Source organism: Balaenoptera borealis (genome assembly GCF_965194805.1).
Source record: "Balaenoptera borealis genome assembly, chromosome: 5".
NCBI classification, from domain to species: Eukaryota; Metazoa; Chordata; class Mammalia; order Artiodactyla; family Balaenopteridae; genus Balaenoptera; species Balaenoptera borealis.
In genome coordinates this window covers 142094858-142122244 of record NC_138862.1, presented here as the reverse complement: position 1 = coordinate 142122244, position 27387 = coordinate 142094858, and the positions used below count along the sequence as shown (strand labels likewise).

At 36.8% G+C, this 27387-nt stretch overlaps 1 protein-coding gene across 2 annotated transcripts in view; it reads left to right on the top strand.

The window, feature by feature from the left end:
• ZNF385D (zinc finger protein 385D) overlaps positions 1 to 27387 on the top strand; it is a 924724-nt gene that overhangs the window by 179212 nt on the left and 718125 nt on the right. The window lies entirely within an intron of this gene.

Genomic DNA, 27387 nt, shown 5'->3' with positions numbered 1-27387 from the left:
TAACTTGACAACTTTCCAATAGTAACTTGATTTTTTGCTGGAGTTCTCAAAAATAAATGGAAAAAAAAGGAAGAAGGTTATTATAGGGATACTTAAAATAAATAGTCATGCAAAACAACAAAAAAAATTGCCAGTACACAGAAAAGAAAATGGTTTGCTTATAGTTCATGTTTATATTTTTCCCTCCCAAACCAACTTTATTAGAAAAATATACTAATACCAACAACATAATACCAGATATAGAACAGAGGAATTTAAACCATTAATAATGATATATACACAATGTTTTTACAAAATATGAATGCCTTCGAAGTGTTGGTAAACTCTAGAGTTGAATCACCTCCTATTGTATTGACCAGACTCTTTAATTAGCTTCTACTAGTAAGTTTATTTTAGCAGTTTAGTTAATTTGTATTTATAGGATGAAACGTGTGGGAGCATTTGTGACATGTCTCTAAGCTATCTGTTTTGTAACTTTAAGCTTTACAAGGGAATGTGCCGTATCTGCTCTTCTTTTTGTAACTCTCCCAAGATATATATCGCACAACGCTTTGTTCACAGTGTGCCTTGGGTAAATATTATGGGCTGCCTGAATGGATCTGAGAGGCAGGATGCTTTTATGGCCTGCAGTTCTCCACTGTAGTACCATTGTCAATGACTCCAGGTGGCCGTATCAAAGACCGAGATGCTTAACACTTATTGTCTCCTAAAGTAGGGATCACGTTGAAATCTGCAAGTGGAACTGTAAACTGGCAACAAACATTACAGAACTGGCAACAGAGATCCCTGATACCTCATCACCTGATTCTCTAGGAGCCTTTTCAGCTTTAGGGACCATGATTCAACCCTCCTTTTTCCTGTGTTTTGCCAGCTTGTAAATTTTGGAAACTGCTGACCACTCGCCATCTGATGGCTGACAACACCTGTCAGAAAGCTGTCACGCACAAGAGGCAAATTCAAGGCCCTAGAGCCCTCGCTGAAACTCACCTCACCCAGACACAGCTTCCTGGGTGGGACCAGGAGATTATGTGACCATTTTCTGTCATCTCTTTGAAAAGTCCTTCCACCTGTTTCTGACACAAAGGAGACATGGCTGAATCTTCCCTAAAGATGCCCTAGCAACTTTTTCCAAAGACCTTGCACAAGGTCCTGGCTTCTGATGCCAGGAACAATATTTCCAATAAAGTCTATTGACAGGCTTTGCCATGAGCTTTCTTATATGTTGTATTTTCAATTAGTTAATCCTTCTATCCTTCTTATATACTAAATAACATAAATTAAAACTAGGAGAGAATGTACATCATCAGTCTGAAGTCTTTGTAGGTTCCCAGTTTGCTGACTCAAATAGGAAAGAAAGACTTTCTGTGCAAAAGCCATCAATAGAACATTTGGATAAATTTTGTAAAGCCTCATTTAGTATCTCAATTTGTCTAACACACCCACTTTGTTGTTGTTGTTGATTTGTGGGTTTTTGTATATGTTTTTTCTCCAGCTAGCAACTGATTTTCTTTATGTTGAAGTTCAAAGGGGAACTGCAGAAATAATTCTGTGCTGTCAAAAGTATCAATTTAAGATGATATTTATATTTCCTTTATCAGGATAGGGGATTCACTTTTTTCTTTTTCATATATAAGTAAAGACTTTTTATGTCTAGAAGAGTAGAAAAATAGTATTTGAATGTTATTTAAATTTGAAGAATTAAAACAGGAATGGAGCACATGTGTTTTGTAAGCATCTTCTCTCAGTTGACTTTATCATCTTGCCATGATTGAGATGGAATAAAAAATGAGTTGACCTCTTTCTATTTCTTCCCTAATCAAACTCCTCCTATGTGAAATCTCCAGGGCTGTGTTCTGTAAGGGTCATGGTGGTCAGGCATGAGTTCTGGAGGTTTCAGCTCCCTCTTTGACAGTTTCTAGTTATGTGATCTTGACTGTTCTATGACCTCCTGGTACACAGTCTCCACCTATAAAATCAGAAAAACACTAATACCTATTCCTCAGGGTTTCATTGATGGTTAAATGCAGCAGGGCAGGAAAAGTCTTAAAAGCGTTTCTAGTATATAATAAATATCCATTATACTAAATATTTATGGTTACTGTGATTGAGTCTCTTTCCATAAAACCACATTTTATCCTGCTTCCTAATTAAACCATAATTTGTAAATTCTGCCTACACATCACATATATGCATCTCTTTGGTTAACTATGTATTCATCCTCTTCAGTTCTTGGCCCTGCTGTTAACCATGCCTCATTTAAGTCACAACTCTGGCTTAACTAATGAGAACCGACTGTGTAGCCCAGGGAACTCTGCTCAGTGCTCTGTGGTGACCTAAATGGGAAGGAAATCCAAAAAAGAGGGGATATATGTATATGTATAACTGATTCACTTTGCTGTACAGTGGAAAGTAACACAACATTGTAAAGCAATGTTAAATAAAATTTATAAAATAAAATAAAATTAATAAAATAATAAACTTGTCGTACTTCAGAAAATTTGCTTGACATGCTTGGCTTCAGTTTTCACATCTGAACAGTGAAGATGACAGTAGGACATGGTTTCCAGGATAAGCATAGTCCCTCCCCCACAGGAAGAATGTGGAATGCTAGTTCCCTTCCTTCCCTTTTTCAGTGTCCATTATATGCTTACATAGTAACACTAAACTTGGAGTCAGCGAGTCTCATTCTTTGACTATACAGAAACTGCCAATGGCCCTTTTGACTGTGAGTATTTCCATACCTAGCATCTTATTCCTTTGAGAGGACAAACGCTCTTGCATTCAGCTGTGCTGTCAGCGTTGTAATTGATGTTGCCTCTTTAAGTATGCACTGAATGAAACATTCAAATCATGTTATTTATAATGTCTGTATTTCCTTCCACACATTTCCCTAGATGTAAACTGTAATCTACATTGGGCGGACAATTACAGCTCAGTGAAACAAAGGGAAGGAAAAGCAGAGGGACGCGGGGGAGGACGTCATGCCGTAAAATGGCAAAAATAATGCGGAGATGGGATTGTGGGATTGTGTCTTTTGTTCGTTTGGTTTTTTTCCCCACAAATCAGAACTAAGAAATTCTGGGATCTTCAGACATTTCAGAAGAGAAACATGTGGGATCTGGTCAAGGAAGAGTGATACGTGTAATGGTCAATGATCTTGAGATGTGTTGAAGAGCAATAGATGGTGTGGAATTCATAATTTTGCAGGTGTTAAAGAAGACAGATTTAATGAAATTTACAGCAACAGGGAAGTTGCTACTGTGTCTTTCCTTCAATTAATATATAGCCTACGGACAATGTAGTAAATTTTAAAACCATCATTTTCTATTTAAAAGAAATGGTGAAATCTAACTTAAGAAAAGGAAGTTAGTAATGGGGCAAGTTCTCTTATATGAAGACTGAGAAAAAGTTATTTGTTGAGTTGTTTACTTTTATATTAAATGTATGCCTCACTGCTGTGCTTGCCTGCTCTGTAAATATTTTAATAATAGCAATACAGATACGTGGTTATTTGTTTAAATTTTGTGTTAGCATGAAATACAAGAGAGAAAAGCAATATAAAGACTCTAAAAGGAGATTTTAAACATGCCAAAGCCGTGTTTTTGTTGAGATAAACTCTTTTTTTTATTCCCTTGCTTTACAAATACTTGCAATTCAATAATATAGCAAAACCTAACTTCTCTCTCATTTTCAGTACCTATTCCCTGAAAGCTTATTTATACAAACAAGGACTCATCAATTTTCTCCTATGTATATAAGACTTAGAGCTGTCTTTCACAATAAGGTTAGTACCAGATCATCAGGTATCCTCAAGTTGTGTCTCAATGAACATCCTTTCACAAATCAGGCTTCATATGTCTCTGCTGCAGATATCAGTGGTCCCCTCAGCACCACATTGAGAATACCATTGTCCTCTTCCTTCTAAGCGTGAAACCAGTAGAAGCCCCGTCTCTATCTTTAAACTTAATCTCATCTTTTAAACTTACCAGGTGAACTTGTCAAATCCAGGTATTATGAGTTCTTTGTTCATTTTGGTTCTCTTTTCTGTATCATTGCTTAAATTTTCTCAACTCTTTATTATTCTGTACACAATTTCTGGCTCTGTTCTCCAGTCTTTTAATTCAGGTTCTTGAAACATTTTACTTTCCTTTACACATTGTGTATAAGTGATTCATGAATACATCCTGGGTTTTTTTTATTTTATTTATTTTTTTATTTTTTGGCTGCATTGGGCCTTTGTTGCCGCGTGGGCTTTAGTTGTGGCGAGCAGGGGCTACTCTTCGTTGCAGTGCACAGGCTTCTCATTGCATTGGCTTCTCTTGTTGCAGAGCATGGGCTCTAGGTGCGTGGGCTTCAGTAGTTGTGGCACGTGGGCTCAGTAGTTGTGGCTCACGGGCTGTAGAGCACAGGCTCAGTAGTTGTGGTGCACGGGCTTAGTTGCTCCGTGGTATGTGGGATCTTCCTGGACCAGGGCTCGAACCCATGTCCCCTGCATTGGCAGGCGGATTCTTAACCGCTGAGCCACCAGGGAAGCCCACATCCTTGTTGAAGAGTAACACATACCTATAGAGGGTAAAAAGTACAAGAGGATATCCATGTCCGACTATGGCGGAATGGTTTGTATCAAGCCAACCCTCTCTTCAAGCACAACTATGAAAATGATGTAAAGTAATAACAGACGGCTCTTTGAAATCTGAACACAGTAAAGAAAGACAAGACTTTTGGATGCAACATGCCAGAGAAAAGGAAACAAAGAGAAGTGAGATGGATATTTTAAGCAGCTTTTGTGCATCAAGGCATTTGTCCAGTCCTGAACCATGGTGGGGTCATCAGTCACTGAGACTGAAAAGAATGAAAATACAAAGAGGATGCAACTCTAAGAGGAGCTTCTGGCAGATGCACAGAGCTGGAGAGACAAACATTGACTTCATGGTCTGGGGGAAAAGCTGGGGGAGATCCCCCAACTTCCATCTGAGACTCCGGAAGACTCCTACCCTAGGAGTTAGGGCCAAAAGCCCAGACTCTAAACATCTCTCTCTCTGATTGAATCAAGAGGATCTGCCTCAGTTCTAGAAGAAGGCCAGAAGAAAAGTAATCCCCTCTGGAGGAAGACAGATATCTTCTGCAGCCCTTCCAAATTTTTATACACATTTCCCACCATTTAATAAAATTTTACAAGCAAATCAGGAAAACTTAAAAAAATCCAAGAGAAAAAGGGGGGCTATAGACCAGAGATTATTCAGATATTGGAGATATAAAATATAACTGAAATTAATATGTTGACAAAAATAATGATATGATGTAGAATTTCACCAGAGAACTGGAATCTATAAAAATAAGTCAAACTCAATTTGTAGAACTGAAATACATAAGCTTTAATTAAGCGCTCAATAGATAAACTGACCAGTCAATTAGTCAAAGCTGAAGAGAGGTCTTTTGAACTGTTGTACAACTCAGTAGAAACATCTGGAATGAAGCACTAGTAGGAAACAAAATTGTGAAAATACAGAAAAAAAAGATGGAGATACGTGATTCATTGAGAAAAGTTCCAGCATTGTTATAAGTATAGTCCCAGAAGAAGAGGATAGAGTCTCGAGTAGAAATAACATAGATGAAAACCATAAGTTGCTCATTGTGTTTGGGTCATAGATCTCTAAGTGTAAAATATAGAACTATAAAACTTTTTGTAGAAAATATAAGAGAAACTCTCTATGAACTGGGTCAGGATAAGTGTTCTTATACATGCCATCAGAAGCATTAAGGAAAAAACTGATAAATTCCATTTCATCAAAATTTTAAAGTTTTGCTCTGCAATGACCCTCTTAAAAGAATGAAAAGACAAGATACTTAATGACAGAAGATATTTGCAGAGCTCGTATCGAACAGTTTTGGCTGCAGGATATGAGGACCCAGTGCAAAATAAAAATGCAGGGACTCTTGTTCAAAAAGCAGGAAAAATGGGTCATTTAGTGTACTAAAATGTAAAACTTGTCCCTATCTTTTATAGTTTCTCTCTCAAACTTCATAGTATTTTTTAAAAAGTATTTTTTAAGATTCACAGCAAAATTGAGAGGAAGGTACAGAGATTTCCCTTATACTCCCTGCCCCACCACAGGCATGGGCCTCCCCAATTATCAGCAACCCCCTCACCTGAGTGGTATGTTTGTTATAATCTATGGACCTACATTGATGCATCATAATCACCCAAAGTCCATAGTTAACCTTGGGGTTCACTCTTGGCGTTGTACATTCTTTGGGTTTGGACTAATGTATAATGACAGGTGTCCATTGCATTGTATCACGCAGAGTGATTTCTGTGTGCTCTGTGCACTGCTTAGCCATCTCTCCACTCCCCTTCAACTCCTGGCAATCACTGATCTTTTTCCTGTCTCCATATTTATTTTTTTAAATGCATGATTCAGTGTGGGGTTTGTTTTGTTTTTGTTTTTTAATTTATTTTTTGGCAGTGTTGGGTCTTCGTTTCTGTGCGAGGGCTTTCTCCAGTTGCGGCGAGCGGGGGCCACTCCTCATCGCGGTGCGCGGGCCTCTCACTGTCGCGGCCTCTCTTGTTGCGGAGCACAGGCTCCAGACGCGCAGGCTCAGTAGTTGTGGCTCACGGGCCTAGTTGCTCCGCGGCATGTGGGATCTTCCCAGACCAGGGCTCGAACCCGTGTCCCCTGCATTGGCAGGCGGATTCTTAACCACTGCGCCACCAGGGAAGCCCGTGTCTCCACATTTTTGCCTTTTTCCAGAGTATCTTCTAGCTGGAATCACACAGTTGTAGCCCTCTCAGTTTGGCTGTTTTCACTTAATACGCATCGAAGTTTCCTCCACGTATTTTCATGGATTGATAGCTCTTCTCTTTTTAGCGCTGAATAATATTCTGTTGTCTGGATGTAGCACCATTTATTTACCCATTCCCCTACTGAAGGACATCTTGGTTGCTTCCAAGTTTTGGAAATTATGAGTGAAGCTGCTGTAGACATCTGTGTGCAGATTTTTGTGTGGATGTAAGTTTTCAGCTCCTTTGAGTAGATACCAAGGAGCTTGATTGTTGGATTATATGGTAAGAGTGTGTTTAATCTTGTGAAACAAAACAAAACAACTGTCAAATGATCTTTCAAAGGGGCTGGACCATGTTGCATTCCTACCAGCAATGAATGACAGTTCCTGTTGCTCCACACCAGCATTTGGTGTCATCAGTGTTCTAGATTCTGGCCAATCTAATAGATAGATAGTAATGTCTCATTGTTTGAATCTGTGTTTGCTTGATGACGTTGATGTGGAACTTCCTTTCATATGCTTATTTGTCATCTGCCTGTCTTCTTTGGTGAGGTGTCTGTTAAAGCCTTTGGACCATTTTAATCAGATTGTGTTCTTAATTTGGGGTTTTAAGAGTTGTGTGTGTGGATATGTGTGTCTGTGTGTGTGCGTGTATTTCTTTTTCATTACTTTATTTACTTTAGCAGTAAGTGAAGGACTGTATATAAACAGTGGGGTTATTGGCAATGATCAGCATTAGTAGTCAGGCTTATCATTCAGAAAAGGATATTGTGTTTCCGTATACTTTGGATAACAGTCTTTTCTCAGAAGCATCTCTTGCAAATATTTGATACCAGTCTGTGGCTTGTTTTTTCATTCTCTTGACTTGTCTTTCACAGAACAGTATTTTTTCATTTTAATGAAGTCTTGCTTATCAATTATTTCTTTCATAAATTCTGCCTTTGGTGTGGTAGCTAAAAATCATAAAGCGATTTTCATGTATGTGGGTTTGATGGGGTGGCAGAGAGAAGCCTTCTTTTCCAGTGTTTTTGGCAAGTGGCACTTCTGACTCTCTTATTTATGGGTGTACAGTGTGGTAAACTTTTCTCCTTCTTGTGGTTGAAAAAAGCTCTTTCTTCAGCACCTTTTGTCCTGTTTCAGCACCTGGGACACACTCTGTATGTGAAAGTTCCTCCAGGAGAATGGCATGTTATTGTTGATCTTCTTGTTTACTAAGGCTAATCTGTCTTCATGTCTTCAGTTTTATCTGTGGATCAGTATTTCTAAGATAATGGAGAGGAAACTGTAGCTCCATTAAATAACTACCCTGGGAACCAAGTAAGAAGAAACCGCCCATCTGTACGGAGGGAGGAGGAGGAAGGCACTGACGTTGGGCTATCAGGAAGCTGCTGTACCAGCAGGTGTGGGGTCAGCCGCGAAACTGGAGGGGAAGCCTTGGTATGTCCCTTGTCCTGCTGAGGCTGCAGTGTGAGTGGAATGAGCATAAAAATGGGATAGAAGTCCTCTCCGTTCCACCTGTTCATCCCTCCCTTGCTGTCATGGTGTCTTTATTTGTTATAATGCCTGACACCCTCAGGGAGTTACCTGGCTGGCAGCAGGGGGGGGTCAGTTCCCACTTTCCCACGCCCACGACCCCAGCCCGTGACTGCGGGGTGACCTTCCACAGATGGGAACCTCTGCTGGGCACACGGATCAGGGACCAGTGAGAGTCCCAGAACATGCGGGGGCCTTGGGAGCCCAGAGCAGGGATGGCCCCCAGCAGCAACGCCCGCCCCCCCCCCCACCCACGCACCCCTCGCCCAAGACGCACAGAGCATGCGCCCGGCCTGGCCCTGCCGGCACCGGGGTGGAGGGAAGACTGCAGTCCTTTCCTGCCCACATGGTCCAGCAGTGGCTGCTCTTGGCAAGGGGTGATGATGGCTGCGGGGGGGGGGGGGGGGTCAGGGAGGGAAGTTGGGGAGGGCCTGGGACACCGGAGAAAGGGGAGTGGCCAGCCAGGCGCCGTCCTGGGGAGGGGGGGGGGGACACAAGGGTGGTGCCTAAGATGAAGAGCTAAGCCCCAGACATGGGCTTTGTTATCATTTTCTATTCATTTCACTAGAAAAATTAAGGAAAAATAGGATACCTAACGCTGCCAGGGGTTCAATGAAACTGACATTCTCATACGTTCACTGTAGTGCAGAAATGGGTATAATCATTTTGAAAGCCAGTTAACAATGTCGGTGACAAAAACTAAGTTGCTCATAATCTTTGCAACAATACTTACATCTCTGAGCCTCTGATTTAAGGAGATTGTTCAGAAGGTATCGCTATAAAAAGAAAGAAACAAAGTAAATGCACAGAGATTTTTATCCTGGACTTATTTAGAAAAGTGAAAAAATTGAAAGAGCCTAAATACGTAACAGAATATTGCACTTAATTCTCAAAGTTCCGTGGAACCCTCGTGCAAAAGCTTCATGATAAAAGGGTCAAATAAATTAGGAAAATCCTGCATAGTATATTCCTAATTTATAAAATCACAATAAAAATCTCTATATTAAGGATTCTAAGATGTCTGTCCTGCAGGAAAGAATTCTGCCTAACTTTATTTAACCCAGATTTTTTCAAATTAACTTGTTTTTAGATCACATGTTTCCCATGTAGTATCTGTTAATATCTTACATAATGAATTTCAGTAAAATAAGTGTTAGAATAATTGTGTTAAGATTTTAATGTTTTCCTCTGTTTCAAAATCAGTATGACAGTATTGCTTTATAATAGAAGACTACATAAGAAAAATGACTAAGCTCAAATTAATACCCATAAAAAGTTCATAATCTATTGAAGAGAGAAAGGCATTTCTAATTAATAAAGGCTGTATTGTGAAAGGGTTATGTTAGCCCTATGAGTGAACTTCTAAGTGAACAAAATGATGGGAAAATTAATTCTGCTTGGGTGGAAGAGTCGGAAGAAGGCATTAAGTAAAGTAAAGGGCTTCCTCAAACTGGTTGAGATACAAACTATACATAAGGAATCATTATTAATTTTCTCACAATTTAAATCTAAGTTGTGGTAACTACTAATTTCCTGTGAAGATAGAGTGATATCAACAATTTCTCCTTCTTTACCTGAGATTAAACCCTCTTTAGATAAATGGAAGTATGAAGTATAGAGTCATACTGAAAAAAACGTAGGCCTTGGTGTTAAGTAGAGCTGTGTCTAAAACCCCAGTTTTGTTTCTTGGTCAACATACTTAAGGACTCAGTTGTGATTTGATCATAATAATAACAACCTAGCAGAGTTGTTAAAGGATTAGAGAGAACCGTTAAGTCTTTGACAAGGTGCCCAGTTCATTAGAGGTGTCACTGAACAGTAGCTATTACCAGCACCATCATTATTAACAGCCCTATTAATACTCTTTAACTTGCAAGTGACCTAAAACCAAATCAAGTACCAGAGCAAGAAAAATAATAGCAAATTTGACCCTTATAAATGGGAAGGTTCTGAGTGGAAGGAAAAGTTAAGTAAAGAAGGGCTCAAGGTTGAATTCTGCTAGAATTTTCTCTCCCTTTCTGCTTCTCATTTCTTCATGACTGACTCTACTGATCTTCAGTATTAGTTATCAATCTCTATGCAACAGGTTATTCCAAAACTTAGCAGCATGAGACAATAAACATTTATTATTGCACATATCTTCTGTAGGTTTGGAATTCAGAAGCAACTTAGCTGGATGATTCTGGCTCAGGGTTTCTCATGAGGCTGCAGTCAAGATGTTGGCCATGACATAGGCCAGCTCTTGACAGCCACTGGGACTGGAGGATCCACTTAAAAGGTGGTTCACACACGTGACTGATGTGCTGGGGCTGGCTCTTGTCAGGAGGCCTCAGTTCCTTATCATGGGTACCTCTTCCAAAGGCTGCTTGAGAGTCCTCACAGTGGGACAGCAGGTTTCCCTCCAAATAGATGAGCCATTGTAGTTTTGCTCTGCATTTCTTTGATAATTAGTTAATTCAAAAAGATACATGCACCCCAGTGTTCATTGTAGCACTATTTACAATAGCCAGGATGTGAAAGCAACTTAAATGTCCATTGATGGATGAGTGGGTAAAGAAGATGTAGTGTATATACACAATGGAATGTTAGCCATAAAAAAGAATGAAATAATGTCACTTGCAGCGACATGGATGAACCTAGAGATTGTCATACTGAGTGAATTAGGTCAGACAGAGAAAGACAAATATTGTATGCTATCGCTTATGTGTGGAACCTAAAAAAATGGTACAAATGAACCTATTTACAAAACAGAAATAGAGTCACAGGTGTAGAAAACCAACTCATGGTGACCAAGGGGAAGGCGGGGGGTGGGGGGATAAATTGGCAGATTGGGATTGGCATATAGGTAACTAATAAGATCCTACTGTATAGCACGGGGAGCTCTACTCAATACTCTGTAATGACCTGTATGGGAAAAGAATCTAAAAAAAGAGTGGATATATGTACATGTATAACTGGTTCACTTTGCTGTACACCTGAAACTAACACAATATTGTAAATCAACTATACTCCAATAAAAATTAATTAAAAAAAAAAACAAATAGATGATCCAAGAGGGTGCAAGGCAGAAGCCTTATGATCTCACCTCAGGAGTGACACACCATCATTACCGCAATATTTCTTTTTTTGTGAAATATGTTAGCCTTACTTGTTGTGTAGGGGGACTCCCCAACAGCATGAATACCAAGAGGGGAGGGTCATTGGGGACCATCTTGGAATCTGCCTAGCACAGCTTCATTTTCTTCATTTTATCAAAGGATTTCTTCACTGGGGGATGGGGTAATGCTATTGACAGCCAACTCTAGCATCACAGCTTGCACACTAGGATGAAGGAAGTACCTCTCTGTATCTGAACATCAAAGCTCACAGACGGTCTCTGATTGGCCCAGTGTTGGGTCATATGTCCTTCGGTGAAAGAAGTCACCATGATTGGTTATTCCTGGGGTCATGCTCCTAACCCTGAGGTCGGGGCAGGGGTCTGTGGTTGATAACATCACTTGAATCACATAAGTGGAGGGAGGAGAGGAATGAGATCCAGCTTTTTAGGGTAGCAGGGAAAAAAATTACACCTTCTTTTTCATTATCATCCTACCAATGTCTATATGGGAGAGAATTCTATATGGGAAGAATCTTCCTTTGTTAAATGGATCTGGACATTACCACTGATTTTTTATAGGGTACTTCAGGGTAATTGTGTAAGCATTAGCAGTAAGATGTTGATATATTTTTTTCTTGTGTTTCTCATAAAGTATACTTTTTAAAAGGCTTGCATTACTAATGCCTGGGTCATTTTACTACTTCCCTGAAATATTTTAAGTACTAGTTTTTATTTTAATCATATTTCTTTAGACTGTGCATCAAAAACATTTATTCATTAATTACTGTTTTACAAGTACTACACATTTTGTTAGTCTCCTGATTTTTTGGAAAGTGATTTTTTTTTATCAGCTTAAAGGCTTAATAAACAATAGAGAGCTGTATAAAAACATAATGCTCATATTCTACCATAATATTCTCCAGCTCTAGGAGACAAATATGCTCAAGGGGCACCTTTAAGTGATTATGTTAGGCAAAATAGCCTTAAAAAGTCAATATAATACACTATTTAAAAATATACTTAATCAGGCCAATAATAATCATCTAACCCAATTAACAGTATAGAAAGCAGTTTCTGCTTTGCATTCCCTATGTTTATAAAGAAAAAAGAGAACGCTGCACGTAATTCTCTATGGTAAATCAACAGTTGAAATAATAAATACTGCCAATTTCATTAAAATTGGGCTTATTTCTTAGAGATGAATCACAAGCGTCTTGTAATCGGAGGAAGAAACTTGTTTGAATATGAATTTTAGGTATTTTTCAAGCATTTTAAAGTAAATTTTAGAATTTCACAAAACATCCTTTGTAAATAGTAATTATAAAGTGGTAGGTCACGCTATTGTTATTTTAAATTAGCTTAAATGACACCCCAAATTACAAGAATGGAAAGCTATCTCTGTGGAGAGAAAAAAGTGCATATCTGTATCATATTTCTTATTTTGTATGGATGTTTGTGTTTTAAAGGGTTACAACTTCATGGAGAAATTGTAGAGAAGCATAAGGTAATTGGTAGAGATCAGTTTTACATATATATAAATATATATATATATAAACATTTAATTTTACCTCAATACCAAGTTCCTCCAGCTAGTTCTAGTGGGCTTGTTTCACACGGCTATGGTACTGTTTATGTAACCTCGACCCCTTAGAGCTCGGGATATTAGCAGTTGCTTCCTGAACTTATAGCTGCTAGGTGTTAGGCTTAGTGACCACAGCAAAACCCTTAACACATATAGTTGGACAAATTCCCTCTTGATACTTCATAAAAAACTTTTCACTTCTTTAAAACAAAATCAAGGTTACCAACATATGAATTAAAAAAGAAGTTAATAGCAAAGAAGAAGTATGCTCAAAAAATCAATTTGCTCTACCTGGTAAATGCAGCTACCATCACAGAAGGCACAAGTCAGAATAAAATTAACACATGCTGAGGGTTCTGAGCCCAGGGGATATGGGCTGTTTTGCAGACAGAATGTCAGTCTGAGCTTGAAATGTCCCATCTTGTAGATTTGCTTTTTCAACTTTGACTGTATTTGAATATTATTAATATATTTGCCCACAAGTAATTGTTTTAGAAATTACTCCTCAGCAGCAATATAAAATCTCAAACTGTGGTGGTAACACTTACCAAGAATACTGTTTTTATTGCTTCATTACATCCATTGGGCCATTTTTTATCGTTGAATTTAATGGGTAAGTGTTCATTTTCCAAACAATGCAAACACATCAGGGCAAAAGTGTGTTAGAATTAGTAAAGAATAACAGATGGCGTATGGGGGATAGCATATAGATAGTTCTGCAAGTAGAGCTCACTTTCTAGGATATCCTAATGTCATTTGGAAGGCAGTGTTTGTGCTTGGTGAACAACAGGGCACTTTCCCTAGGACATAAGACAATGTAGAATCATTCACTCACGTCCCCTGTTTGCCTATTACCTGCTGCTTTTGTAAATGCCACACACAACAACTTCGAGCTATTTAACTTTGGCTTATTATCATCACCTAAAGAGAGACACAGAAGCCAAGTCTAAAAATGTAAAATTTCTGATGGTGAGGAGGAGGAAGATAAAGACTTGTATTCCTGTGATGCCTTTCTCCACATAATGTGAATCAGTTTTTTAAAGCAAATCTACAAACCCATCCAAATCTGCCCAATATTATCACAACTCCCTCCCTCCCTTTCTCCCTTCCTCTTTTGGGTCCCCCTGTTCCTGATTCAAATCTCTCCTCAGTTTTAATTGCCCCCCCCCCCTTTTTATTGAAGTGTAGTTGATTTACAATGTTGTGTTAGTTTCTGGTGTACAGCAAAGTGATTATATATATTTATATATATATAAAAGAATATATAAATATAAGAATATATGTATATTCTTTTTCAGATTCTTTTCCATTATAGATTATTATAAGATATCAAATATAGTTCCCTGTACTATACAGTAGGTCTTTGTTGTTTATCTATTTTATATATAGTAGTGTGTATATTGTTAATCCCAACTCCTAATTCATCCCGTTCTTTCCCCTTTGGTAACCATAAGTTTGTTTTCTATGTCTGTGAGTCTGTTTCTGTTTTGTAAATAATTTCACTTGTACTATTTTTTAGATTCCACATATAAGTGATATCATGTGATATTCGTCTTTCTCTGACAACATCTCTTAGTATGATAATCTCTAGGTCCATTCATGTTGATGCAAATGGATTATTCCATTATTTTTTATGGCTGAGTAGTATTCTATCGTATGCATATACCACATCTTCTTTATCCAGTTATCTGTTGAGGAGCATTTTTGTATAATTTCCCTCTTTAAACAAAGTTTGAATATTGTGAATTGACACTGATCTAATAAATTTAGTGTTATTTAGAATATCTAAATATTCCTCATGAGAGCAAATTTGTTCCCTGTTACTTCATTACTAATTCCATTCTCCCTACAAAATGAATTAAATTAAAAATCTGTGTAGACTTTAAAAAGTATGCATAGGTGTGTGTGTGTGTGTGTGTCAGTGTGTATTTAGAAAGAGAAGGGGAGAGAGAAATTATTCACTGCAGGAGAGCTTTCATATTTTAAAAATTGATTTTTGTAAATTAATTATAGTCTTCAATAGTTCTAAACCACCCCAAGAGCTCCATTAGTTAGAATGAGCTTGAGAAATAGATATGTATTACCAGTTAATTGAAAAACATATGATGTTGATTAGTGCTTAGCTATCTTATTTTAATAGATCTCAATTAAATAAATGACTGCAGTGCTTCCGGACTACAAGATGACAGTTTAAGTTTGCTGCTAGAAAAAGGTACTGAGCCAAGAAATGAAGAAATTTCAGGAAAAAAATGACCATATACTTTCTTAAGAAGTTACACATACATTTTCATATGTGAGGGGATTTTAGATTGTAGAATCTCCTCATTGGTTACAATCTAGATTGTAGATATCCTTAGACTGATTCTAGAGCCAGGACCTGAGTTCAAAATCCAGCTATGCCTCAATTTCTTCATCTGTAAATTTGGGTTAATTACAGGATCTACCTCATTGGTGATATTTTGAGGATTAAGTGAATGAATATTTGTAAACCGTTTCAACAGTGTATGGCACCTAGTAAATACTAAGTGCTTCAAAATTATTAGTTTTTTAAAAAATCAAACCAAAAACCCTGACATTTTCATTAGCGTTATTCATTTAAAAAATATTAATTGTGAACACATTTCAAATATGATATTGTTGCCAATTACTCTGGACCCTTGTTACGAACAAAACTATTTTATAGATATGGGGGTGTAGTCCATCCAATAAGAGCAAGAAATGAAGAGAGATTCCAGGATTTCAGCACGAAATTACTACCCAGGATCAAAAACATATCAAGTTTCTATGATTAGATTATTCTGCCCTTGCAGACACATCTTCCCATATAAGCAAAGCCAGATCAAAATCGAAAGGTTGCTTGGTGGTCTTCTCATTAGAACAGGGAGAGTTGAATGAACCAAGAGTTTTAAGATATCAGGACATTGAAGCCTGCAACATCTCTGTCACCAGAGATGGTCATACCAACATCCCCTGGACAGTGTTTTAATAAATCCAAGTCACACCGCTTAGCAGATCCTTTCTCGTGCTTTCCTGGTTGACCAATCCCTTGAAGTCAATAGTTTTTCATAATCTGGATGCCTTTGTTCAAGCCACTTCAAGTTTCCTCTGAACTTTTGTTGGCTTGGGAGCATTCTTTCTCTCCATTGTAATTTTGCAAAACTCTTTTCTGACGCACTATGTATTTATTTCAAAGCTTAAATCTTCAGAGCCTTTTCTTATTTTCAAGTTCCTAAAAAATAATTCTCACTTTCTAATGCTTATTTAACATTGAGTAAGCAATTAAGCAATAGGAATGTAAAACCTAATTGAATTTTGAAATATTTAAAAGAATGTGACTGTTTGACCAGAGAAGTCTCAAGTTATGCCTATTTCCAATTTAGCAAACTATTATTATTAAAAGCTGCATTAAAATAAGCCAGCAGGAGTTAGCAACTAATATACTCTTTTATGCCAGTTTCTACCATTGTCTTGCCTTTATGCAATAGAGTTTGTTCTCAAAAGATGATCAGCAATAACTTGCTTTCCTGGACGGATTTCAGACACAGCATAACCAATGTCTCCCTTTCCAGTGGGCTTTTCCAGGTGGGACAGGAATCCTTTATCCAAAAAATGGAGCTCAGTGGTTTTCATCGTATTTACATATTTGCGAATTGTTTTGAGAAAAAAAGATAGCTGATATGCATGCTTTTTGCACACGGAATTGTCTAGTTTGCACTAAGCCTGCAATAAAAGTTGTTTAACTGATAAGCATCATTGAGTTAGAAATAAGTATGACACCAAGAATATTCTATCTAAACATTTGTCTACTGTGCCATTTCATTTGGCTTAAATGTTCTCTTAGTATTCTGTTTCTCTCCTTGTTCATTGTTGATCTATACATCCTTCCCCCAAATTTATGATTTTAAAGTTTCCCCAGCCTTTTCCATTTTCATCCCTGGCACTTTGGATCAGAAAAAGTAGATCACTCTCTCATCTGGTAAATTAATAGATGTAATGAACTGAAGTTGACAGTAAATAATAATGAGTGTACTGATTTCAGAATTTCTGGAAGGAAAGACATGTTTTTAAAAACATTTTTAATTTAAACATACCTCAAAAATTAGAATAAAGCTGGATAAAGGAAAGGTTTTTTTTCTTTCTTTTTTTAAAATAGCCACATAGCAGTGCCATGAGTGTTAAAATTGGAGATATATGGAATCACAAATCTATAAAATCTTGGAGTGTGAAGGGACTTCATGGCAATCTGGTGAACTTTCACATTTTTGATTCTTGGGCCATCAAGGCTTTGCTTGAGTAGTTCAATGCTGAGAGTTTAATCCTGAGATGTGTCAATAAAATGCAACAGCCTTATCAATTAATACACACATTGCTGAAAATTTGAGCTCTGGCATCATTTTAGAGGAAAATTAAATGAGAACATGTCCGTGAAAATGGTTTATCAACCTTTAAAATCCAAACAAATATCAGATTTTAAAACTTCTTCTAAGGACAAAACACCACGTTGCATCATCAGTAATGGTAGCATGAACAAAAGTGTAAAATATCACTTCCTCAACTAGGCTACAGTTTGTGGAATTAGAAGGGAACAGAGATCAGCTGCCTACTTCCCTCATTTTACAAATAAGGAAACAGAGCCAGAGGGGTGAAGGGATTTCTGGAGACCAGACACCTGGAAAATGTTAGGATCAACACACTTTGATGAGCCTTGATCTTTATACAGCTACTGTAAATTCATGATCAGAACTCCTTCAAGTAATCTTTGAATTCGCCAGAGAATTGGAGTTGATATTTAAATAAAATCCAAGTACTGATAAAGAGAAACTTATGGTTTTGTACCCCACCTCTCTTTTTTTTTTTTTTTAATAAATTTATTTATTTATTTTTGGCTGCATTGAGTCTTTGTTGCTGCACGCAGGCTTTCTCTGGTTGCAGCGAGCAGGGGCTACTCTTCGTTGCAGTGAGCGGGCTTCTCATTGCGGTGGCTTCTCTTGTTGCGGAGCACGGGCTCTAGGCACACTGACTTCAGTAGATGCGGCGCTCAGGCTCAGCAGTTGTGGCTCACGGGCTCTAGAGCACAGGCTCAGTAGTTGTGGCACACAGGCTCATTTGATCTGTGGCATGTGGGATCTTCCCGGACCAGGGATTGAACCCGTGTCCCCTGCATTGGCAGGTGGATTCTTAACCACTGCGCCACCAGGGAAGTCCCACATCTCTTAAATAAAACCTTAACCTAATTAAAAATTAGAACTATTTTTTCTTTCTAGATTCATTTTTTTTATTGGAGTATAATTGCTTTACAATGTTGTGTTAGTTTCTGCTGTACAATGAAGTGGTTCAGCTATATGTATACCTATATCCCCTCCCTCTTGAACCTCCCTCCCACCCCCCCATCTACGTCATCACAAAGCACTGAGCTGAGCTCCCTATGCTATACAGTAGGTTCCCACTAGCTATCTATTTTACACATGGTAGTGTTTATATGTCAGTCGTAACCTCCCAGTTCATCCTACCCTCCCCTTCCCACCCTGTGTCCACCCTTACATTCTCTATGTCTGAGTCTCTATTCCTGCCTTGCAGATACATTCATCTGTACCATTTTTCTAGATTTCACATATATGTGTTAATATACGATATTTGTTTTTCTCCTTCAGACTTACTTCACTCTGTATGACAGACTCTAGGTTCATCCACATCTCTACAAATGACCCAATGTCTTTCCTTGCTATGACTTGTTATTCCATTGTTTATATGTACCACATCTTTATCCATTCCTATGTCTATGGCCATTTAGGTTGCTTCCATATCTAGGCTATTGCAAATAGTGCTGCCAAGAACATAGGGGTGCATGTGTCTTTTTGAATTAGTTTTGCCTGGGTATATGCCCAGGAGTGGGATTGCTGGATCATATGGTAATTCTACTTTTAATTTTTTAATGAACGTCCATACTGTTCTCCGTAGTGGCTGTATCAATTTACATTCCCACCAACAGTGCAAGAGGGTTCCCTTTTCTCCACACCCTCTCCAGCATTTGTTGTTTGTAGATTTTCTGATGATGCCCATTCTAACTGGTGTGAGGTGATACCTCATTGTAGTTTTGATTTGCATTTCTCTAATAATTAGTGATGTTGAGCAGCTTTTCATGTGCCTCTTGGCCATCTATATCTCTTCTTTGGAGAAAAGTCTATTTAGGTCTTCTGCCCATTTTTTGATTGGGTTGTTTGTTTTTTGATATTGAGCTGCCTGAGCTGTTTTTAATTAACATTTTTATTTTAAAAGCTAAATATAAAATATGTGAAATATGTATATTGTTGGAAAGTGAATTAAAAAAAAAACACTAAAGCTACAAAAAAGGTGAAAACAGTTACTAATAGTCCTAAGACCTAATACTTTGCTAAATTTAAAAGCAATTTAAAAGCAACATTTTAAGGGGGAATTAAAGTTTATTTTCCTACTACTAAAACTATTTTTAATGAAAATATATCAATGTGAAATAGAAATATACTTTTAAAGAATCTTTTAATTTTAGGAAGATTCCTTGTTATTAAATCATTTCATTCTCTGAAGATCAAAGCACTTGAAAAGAGCAAAATCCATTTTCTAATCTTTAAAAGGATTTAATTTTAACTACCCTAGATAGATGAAAATCTATTTCAAAAAAGCCAACCAGGGCTTCCCTGGTGGCGCAGTGGTTGAGAATCTGCCTGCCAATGCAGGGGACACGGGTTCGAGCCCTGGTCTGGGAAGATCCCACATGCCGCGGAGCAACTAGGCCCGTGAGCCACAACTACTGAGCCTGCGTGTCTGGAGCCTGTGCTCCGCAAGAAGAGAGGCCGTGATAGTGAGAGGTCCGTGCACCGCGATGCAGAGTGGCCCCCGCTTGCCACAACTAGAGAAAGCCCTCGCACAGAAACGAAGACCCAACACAGCCATAAATGAATAAATAAATAAATTAATTAAAAAAAAAAAGCCAACCAATGAGCTTCCTTTTTAAATGAGTAAATACTCTGTGTCGCCTAAATTTTTCATGCTGTAGTTTAAACTCATGTATTATTGCTCTTTCATTAATAGAAATGGACAGAAGCTGAAAACCACCTTCAATTTAATAATGTTACTTTATGTATTTTAAGACTTATTAAGGTTCTTCTTAGTCGTCTTTTTATATGTAAGAAACCTAATTTCTTGTCATTTAAATGTATAATCTACTGTCTACCATTTAATGATCTTTCACATTTCTTCTTAGACTTGAATTCATATCTACCATGTATCTATTTGGAGTTTAAATATGAATATAACACATTTGAGAAACAGTATAAGGGAATCTTTTCTAAACCCTTCTACATATAAAAAATCTCTATTATATAGTTATTTTCTGACTTAAATTTACCACCCTGCATTACCTTTTTATTTATAATAACTATATTTATATAGTTATAATTAACTAGTTATTAGTTACTAATGACTAACTATAGTTATGCTATAATTTAACAATGTCATTCTCAAATTTGATTCTTTTTACAGGGTCTAGAATTACTGAGTTCTGCAAACTTTAATTAACCTTCTTCAAGCTTATCATTCAGATGATAGAAAAATATGTTAAATGGTACTATAGTGAAAAATGACTAATGCATTTCTTTTTTTTTGGAATACGTTTATACTTTTCTCTAAGTCAAACCTGATATATTGGTCAATGTATCTAGTATCTAGTATAGAAAATAGGTTTTTATCTTGTATGGCAAATCTGAACAATTCTTGGATTCCTGCAGTGATGTGTTGAGTATGTGAAACTCAATTCAGGCTCTGAAGGAAAGGGTGTCATGATTGATTAGTGATGTCTGCCAGGGATGTACATCGGGTGATTTAAATCTTCATGGGGAAAATAATTAATTTATTTTTTAATCTATTTTATTCTAATATGCTTTACATATTCGAGGTTAGGGATACAGCTGGGATGTTTTAAACCATTTAAAAAAAAAAGACTTAAACCATTTGTAAAAAGCTTAGGTGGTAAGTTGTCTGGAACTTTTTCTTGATGAGCAAATACATTGCCTTGGAAATTTAGGTCAATTCCCAATTTTACTGTTAATACCAAAGAGTTCACTGGTGTATTCGTTTTTTATTGCTGCATGACTTTATACATTATCACAGCAAACTTAATGGCTAAAAACAACACAAATTTATTATCTCATAGCTTCTGAAGATCAGGAGTCCAGACATTGCTAATCCGGGTCCTCTGGGCCCTCTGCCAGCTTGCAGTTGATGAACAAAAAGAGAAAGTTAAACAAAGTATCATTTGGGTAGCTAGTTAAAATGCTCTGACTCAGAGTCAGATTACTCAGCGACATACCAGTTACTTTGTGTGGGTTTAAGAGTTTTGGAGCAAAATGGCTCTAAACAAAACACATCATCTGAGGGCATAGGGCAAATAGGTATATGAAATACTGAATAAGAAAGCTGATGAAGGGAGGTTGTGGCAGACCTTTTACTTCTTTTAGTCTTCTAGAAGTTGGTTACCAAGGTATCAGCCTGGGCTGTGGTCTCATCTAAGGTTTGACTGAGGAAGGAACCCCCGCCTCAATCATATAGTTGTTGGTAACATTCAGCTGCTTATGATGGCTTCAGTTTATTCTTGGTTGTTGGCCAGAGACTACCCTAAGCTCCCTGCCAAGTGGTCCTCTCCATAAGGAAGCTCATAACATGGCAGCTTGCTTTTTCAAAGCTAGCGAGGGAGAGTCTCTCCTCACAAAATAGGCATTACAGTCTCATGTAACATAATCATGCCCCTTAAGCACATACATCCCATCATCTCTACCATATTCTATTTGTAGAAGCAAGTTACAGGTTCTCCAGGGGAATCAGCTCTGCAAAGATCTGACTACCATGAGGTAAGAAGTACTAGGGACCATCATATGGTATGTCTGCCCCAGCTGGAATGAATACATGAATACATTCAGGGAGCTTTCTCTTAATATGAGAAAATATTCTCAAGCAGCCTGAAGATACTCTGTATCATCAATTGCATCTTCTCTAATCCTCTGATACTGAGAGAGAGAGAAAATGTGAAAGGAAACATGGAACTTAGAGTGATTATTTCGTTCTTAAGAATGCTTATGGAAAAAACTGGACACAGGTAATACCATGAGTAAATGTATATATTAGAAAAAGACTAGGCAGGGACAAAAGCTGAAATCACTAAACTATCAAAATATATTTTAAGAAGACAGAGTCCATGGGAAAAAAAAAGAAGAAGAAGAAGAAGAAATCCTGGGCTCTAAGCACCAAGAATGAGAGAGAAAGCAAAGCTGTTTCTTAAAAGAAGTGAACAACTTAGCCATCCAAATGCTGAATTGGCAACCCCAAATGTTAATCACAATAAACATCACAGTTTTACTCTTCCTTGGTGGGTAACTGATCATCAAAAGTCAAAAAAAAAAAAAAAAAGAAGTCAATCCAAAGTCAATATAACCAAGAGGTATTTTCACCCTCTTCTCAGACTCCACGGAGAACTAGGATATTTGCTTATGGGGTGTGTTAATATCCTAAGCATCTACAAGAGTGCTGGACACAGAGGAGATGCTTAAATTATGGCTGTCCAATCACTTTTTGGTGATTCCTTGACATTACTTTTCACCAGAGACAAGCCAAAACAATCTCTCTCTAACTTAGGTCTTCAGAAGTTTTTCTGGAGCAGACCACTCTTAAGTTTATATAAGCTGTTTTAGTTGCAAAGCAGGGTACAGATGAAAGCACAAAGAAATTTGGTGCATTCTCAAGAGAACAGGGTTAATATTTAAAGCAGCTTTGTTAAAAATATGGCCTGAGAACTCAAGAGCTCATAATTCATTATCAACATCCCTGCTAGGCTGGGAGGGATGCTGGGTGGCATAAATTCCAGGGGGACATGTGTTGCCAAGGGCGCCCTGAAGACATGACTGATTCAAGAAGAGATTCCCCAAAATAAGAAAAACAGGTCAGAATATAGGAAACTATTTGCACCTTGTTTGTAAATAATAATAATAATAATACAGTTTTTAAAAATAGGACTTTGAAACTTTGAGGGATAACATTAATTACACTGAAATGTGAGATATATCTGACCTATTATTGAATATAGGTTCTAATTGAAGAATGACCTTACAAAATAATTACCTTTGTTTTTATTTTTAAGATTAAACTATGAGCTCCAGTTTTGTATCAAAGATATACTAGCCATGATTTTATGATTAGTCTATTAAAGAGTAAGGTAAAATTTTCTTTATCTGAGGTTTCAAAATAGAAGTTCTGATTCTGAGTTTACAATACTGAAAGCGTGCTGTTTGAATAAGGGAAAGGAATACATTTAAAAGTTTCGCTCTGTATTTGTTCCTGCCACTCCTGGTTTAATTTTGTATGTGAATCCTTGACTATTTAGTAAGAGTTCCATCAGCTTTTGAAAACCATAATCTTACCGAGACTGACAAATTTAGTTTGATGCCATGAGGTAATAAAAATAAGTTGAAATACTAATCCGTTAATCTTGATTTGTCTCATGTAATCTTCCGTAATATTATTTTCGTATTATAAAATTAAGATATTACTAATTTAAATATCCTCATTTTAAAAGTTTCAAAGTGATATTTAAGTCAAGAGGCTATATAAGAAACAGTTGCTGCTTATTAATAAGACCTTATGATAATATAGGATGATTGATTTAGTTTGTCAGCTTTTCTGTGACTTTCCTCCAATTTATCTTGTCTTTTTTTTGTAGGTGTATTTTGGTAAATTAACACAGAATTCATTAGCTATACTATATATACATGCCACTAAAGCTGAATATTATATATATATATAAATATGTGTATGCATCAGATATTTCCAAAATTACAATAATGTTATTTTTATGCCTAGTGTTATGGGAATCTCCTAATACTGTAGTTTTAATTTTAAATTCATACTGCACTCTAGTGGGGAATGAGATCAATGCAAAATTTTTCTTATGTTGGTACTTTATAGTGCTAATTATGGATTATTTACACGTTAAAAAGTGAAATGTATAAGAGTGCTGTGATCTGTAATTTACTCAAAGGTGAGATGGTATAATTTAAATATTCCATATAATATATAATATTTAACCTTATAGTACAATATGATTTTTTCTCTAAATTGGTTTTAAAAATAGAGGAAAATTCACTAATGAAACAGTTCATTTGATTTCTCACAGTGTATTTGGCATCTATATATACATACATATATATTTATATTTATATATTTGTATATATGGATATAATTTATACCATGTGGATCCTAATATAAGGAAATATAGAATAAAAGTTAATCCCTCATTTTTTCTAACTAGAAGACAAAAGAGTGGCCAATTTTCTTCCATAAGTTTGAAAAATGAGGGTTAGATTTTAAAATATTGGCTTGTAACATTTCATTTTTGATCTTAATTTCATTCAGCAAGTTTATTTAAACTCTGTGGAGGAACCTTTGGCAACAGTGTCTTTGTCACCACTAGAACCACCTTTCAAATACCTAGCAGTTTTCCCATTTTTTTCTAAGTTATCTCAAATTAAATTAGTGCTTTTGAAATCCATTTATGGTGTTGTCTCTGGAAATTTTATTCCAAGTAACCAGTATCCAATCACGTACCAGTAGTACATATTTTTTTCTGTTTCACTCCATAAATGCTTATTAAGGATCTGCACAAACTTTTTCTAATTTTTAAGATCACCTTTGAAAGGTTTCTCCAAAATATCTTACAGTTGCAGTTGTGAGATCATATCCTCATAAATAATGACTGAATCTTTGTTACATTGTCTACTTTCTTTTTTATTGAGCCAGTCGAGAAAAGTTGCATGAGAACTACAAACTCTGTAAGAATTTGTACAGATTATACATCGTGCAACTTCCCTTTAGTGGAATGGTCTAGATTGATGTGTCCTCCCCAGACATTATTTTTTTTTATAATAAATTAACTGAGAAAGCTCTTTATATTAGACTCTATAAGGCATTCAATATTAGTAGATTCCGCTTTTCAGAGAGATAATTTTTGAGAACAAATGTTGTCATGCATTTGGGCGATATTTAGACTTTGACTTTTATTTTCTCAAAGAAATTGACTTCAGGGACTTCCCTGGTGGTGCAGTGGATATGACTCTGCGCTCCCAACGTAGGGGGCCTGGGTTGGATCCCTGGTCAGGGAACTAGATCCCACATACATGCCGCAAGTAAGGAGCCCTCATGCTACAACTAATGAGCCCTCATGCCACAACTAAGGAGCCCGCATGCCACAACTGTGACCCAGAACAACCAAATTAATTAATTAATTTTAAAGAAAGAAATTGACTTTGAAAGAAATAGCCAAAATTTATCACTTGCCACCCTCTGTGTAAATACTATTAAAACTCAAAGGATTAAAACATCTTATCAAATGAACTTATAATTTCTTTTTTTTACTAAATAGTTGGTAGTCATCTACTTAAACTAGTCATTTTCCAACTGTATCACCATGAAAAATCTACAGTTCAAATTTTTATTTTATTTTCATCTAGATGAAAAATGACTGTTAGATGTACTTACAGACCAAGATTTTTAAGGGATTTTTTGTTTAGTATTGGTTCTGCCACCATTTATGGAACAAGCCTGTGCTAAATGTGTTCTACACTTATACGTCCCTATCCTCCTCATTTAAAAATATTCTATGGCAAGAGAAAGCATTGCAAAAACAAGAATATTTTAGCTTAGTTTACTTATGCTGTTTACAGTTGTATCCCTTTATAGGTCATGTGTAAGATCCTTTTTAAGATATGGTTTATTGTGCTCTAAACTGCCTGTTGGCTGATGTCATTTATTGTCATTTCACTGTCAGTACAAATTATTGTAGAACCTCCAGATTCTTGGAAATCTTAGATTTTGACAAGGGAGCAAATCCAGGAACAAGGGCTAAAACCAATCATGGGCAAAACATTGGAACCTGGCTTGTTAACTTTGAAATAAAACACTGAAAGTATTTGTAAGGAAAGTTTTCCATTCAGTAAAATTAGGTTTGGTTGGCAGCTAATATACACTGCTTTAAACACTTTTGATTTTGTATTAATATTGATTGTTGTGATAGGGTTGAAATACTAACCAAAAATGAGGTTTATGAATTCTTAATTATATGGAGAGTGGTTGGATAACACTGTGGTGTGTGTGTGTGTGTGTGTGTGTGTGTGTGTGTGTGTGTGTGTGAAAATGGCTCATCCATCTTCATTGGAACCAATCGTTATTACACAAGAGAACTCAGTGGAGATGTGTTAGATCCTTTGTTAATGAGTTGGCAGGTTAGTTATTCTGCTGTCAAAGTTGATTTAGAGAAAATGGCTTGAAGCCATGGTCCATATTGGATTTCCCACTGTTTCCTCTCTGCATTGAATTTATCTCCAAGTCACATGCAGGGCAGCTTGAGAAACCAGGGTTGTGAAGCCTTGACACTTTATGTTGTCTTTGGCAACTGAGAAGATAAGAGAATGTACTTTTAAGCCAGTTTGAAGTACAGGGTCAAGACGGCAGGCCCCACGCGAGGCCGTGGCCCTTCCCCTCACCTTCCCCATCGCACTTTACTTTTCCTGTTGTGGAGATGAATGAGCAAAGGATGAAGAGAAGAGAAGCTTCTGTCTTAGTTCTTTCCCAGAGTACAGAAGCTCCAAAGAACTTTCCGTTGTATTGGTCAAGGAAAGAGATAGACAATGGTCCTGAACTAGTCCCTAAATGTTTTTTTCAATTAAAATAAACTTTTTATTTTAGAATAGTTTTAGATTTGCAGAAAAGTTCCCAAGTTAGTAGAGTTCTGTAAAACCCACCCACCTACTTTTCTTTACTGTTGACAGATTAGTCTGGTGCATTTGTCACAACTAACAGACTAGTAATAGCACAGTAATGTTACTGGGACTCTATAGTTTATTTGGACTTTATTAGGGTTTTTTTTACACCAATGTTTTTGTTCTTTTCCAGGATCCCATCTATGACACCACATTTTTTTCTATTTGTGCAGTCAGTTGCTTTTTAAAAATTTTTATTGAAATATATTTGATTTACAGTGTGTTAATTTCAGGTGTACAGCGAAGTGATTCAGTTATATGTGAAAAAATATATATGTATACATATTCTTTTTTGTATTCTTTTCCATTATATGTTATTACAAGATACCGAGTATAGTTCCCTGTGCTATACGGTAGATCCTTGTTGGTTATCTATTTTATATATAATAGTGTGTATATTTTAATCCCAAACTCCTAATTTATCCCTCCTCTCCTTTCCCCTTTGGTAACCATACATTTGTTTTCTGTGTAGGACACCACCTTTTATTTAGTCCTAATATTTCCTTAGGCTCCTCTGGGCTGTGATAATTTCTGACTTTCCTTGTTCTTGATGA